Raw genomic sequence first — 2,294 nt, forward strand, 5'->3', positions numbered from 1 at the left:
ATTGTGCTCTGTTAAAGGCACTCAATCCTCAACCATGTATATTCTGGCAAGAACTTGGACTCTCATCACCACCAATTTCATCAATAAAGTTGATCAGTAATGGCTAATACTGAAATAAGTGGTCAGAATTCCTCAGAATAATGGAACACTTTGGCTAATACTTATAGCATAGGTATATTATCCTGTGTGTTCTAACCAATTATTTCAGTATTAGCCAATACTGACGCAACATAGATCTAACAATAAATACTACCTAACTGACAGAACACAGTATGAGCAATCTGTATACCATTTTCCTCAGAATCTGGAAAACAAACATTTTCATAAAAATCACTCAAGTTTGTACTTAAAAAAGCATGCAAAATTATACAAAAAGTATTTTACTGTCTGGGATACCACCTTATTCTCTTTCCTTTCTATTATAAGGTTGTAGATGAGGATTAGTCTATGTTCCTCGGCTCTCTTCTTTCTTCTTTTCTGTTTATCTTTCTTTTTTTATTACATACTTTGGTCTTTTGGCTTCTTGTATGATGTTGATTATTTTAGCTCTTCATAAAGTGAGTCTTGATTATCTTTATATGTAGCAATTTTCAATGCGTGAGTGAACTGTATCTGTAAAAAAGAAATTTGTTGTTAGATTATGAAAAGGCTGTGAGAAACTACACCTATTCCAATATTTTTCATTTGTTGTACTTCTATTAATTCTGTTTAGAGTGAATGGCATCTTGAGCATTGTAGTAGCAGTCGTTTTCCTGGTGCAAAATTTGATTTTTACACAATCTGCATGACGGGTTGTTTTCAATTTTGTTTAAGGGTAGGGTCTAGTTTTCATTTTGGTCTACTGTGTTATGTTTTCTTGGTAATTTTTCAGAATACTTTTGCATGAGCAATTGCAAAAATTTTGGCGCCAATGGATTGCGCTTACTCTCTACTATCCAAATATATTGAAATTATGCCATGGAAACCCCCCTCATTAGCAACGATCTTGGCTCCAATAGCAGGGAAAGGTACTAGGGAAACTGCAGGGAAGAATATGAATATCATACACAGATGCAGTCACTATATTGTTTAATACAGGGGACTATGACCCTGTGACCCTTCTCCTGGAGGGCTACCTCTCCCCCCAATCCCTGTAACAGAAGACAAAGAATCCTCCACATATTCACAGTAGAATTGAACATTTGACCACCATGCAGGATGCCCAATGTGGAGTGTGACACACTCTATCATGCCATGTATACATTTTGGATTCTGTTTTCTTGTGCAGGGGTTGGGGGACATTCAGCTGTAAAGTGAGGTATTACTTTCATTATGATAATATATTATTGACAGTGTACCCTGCAATTTGCCTGGTGCCTTTCATGCCTTCCCTTGCTATCGGGTCAAAAAATGTGGAGGTTTGGGGGGTTCCAAGACATAATATCTACATACATGTGTACTAGAGGATGAGAAGAATCCATCAATACCATAAGCATCACAATCGTTTATGCGAAGGTATTGTGAAAAATTAATATTTTCTTTCTTATTAGGTATAATTAGCTTCTTTGGATATTAGCCTTCGTTCTGGTTTCTTAAAAAAAATAGTAAGTGGTATTTCGGTGCAAATCATCAACACTGTCATTATCCCTTATCCTTCAATTATCATACTTCCCTGGAGTTAAATCATCTGTACAATCATTAATCCAAATTCTCAAGTCGACTACAAAACTTAAAAAACACAGCCTAATAGCACTCGAAAGACACTATTCTAACCATCTACCATGATCCAGAATCTAGAAATCTTTACAATGTGAGGTTCTACTTTATCATAAAAATAACAAAAACTACCCAAGCATATACTTACAGACTTAACAAACAATAAGATATAAAGTAACAAGTTTTACCGACAGTGTTTACATTCTAGAGGAAAGGTTTATAAATCCTGCTCGTGTAATCGAGATCAGAGGGGTTGTGTTATCGTGATTTCGCTTTAACTATCGTAAGGAAAATATTAATGTGAAAAGAAACTGAAATAATAACAATAATATATTAAGAGAAAAAATGCTGATGGGTGATAGTAGTAATAACAATGATAACAATGATAATGATAATAATAATGATGATAATGATCATGATGATAATAATGATGATAACGACGATAATGATATATAATGGTGATCACAATAACAATATTGATAATAGAAATAACAAAAGAAAATACTACTATTGATAATAATGATTATAATAATAGAAATGATAACAATAATAAATTATAATAAAATAACAGTGATAATAATATGATAGTAATAACAATA

General features: G+C 33.2%; 1 long non-coding RNA gene across 1 annotated transcript; it reads right to left on the minus strand.

Annotated features, from left to right (window-relative positions):
- Window positions 1-396: 396 nt before the first annotated feature.
- Window positions 397-1,920, minus strand: LOC119572868. The gene is made up of 2 exons (XR_005228741.1): window positions 1,844-1,920; window positions 397-612 (listed from the first exon to the last, which is right to left on the minus strand). It is a non-coding gene; the product is annotated as an uncharacterized LOC119572868 (long non-coding RNA).
- Between the last annotated feature and the right edge of the window lie 374 nt (window positions 1,921-2,294).

The sequence above is a fragment of the Penaeus monodon genome, chromosome 5 (genome assembly GCF_015228065.2).
Source record: "Penaeus monodon isolate SGIC_2016 chromosome 5, NSTDA_Pmon_1, whole genome shotgun sequence".
NCBI classification, from domain to species: Eukaryota; Metazoa; Arthropoda; class Malacostraca; order Decapoda; family Penaeidae; genus Penaeus; species Penaeus monodon.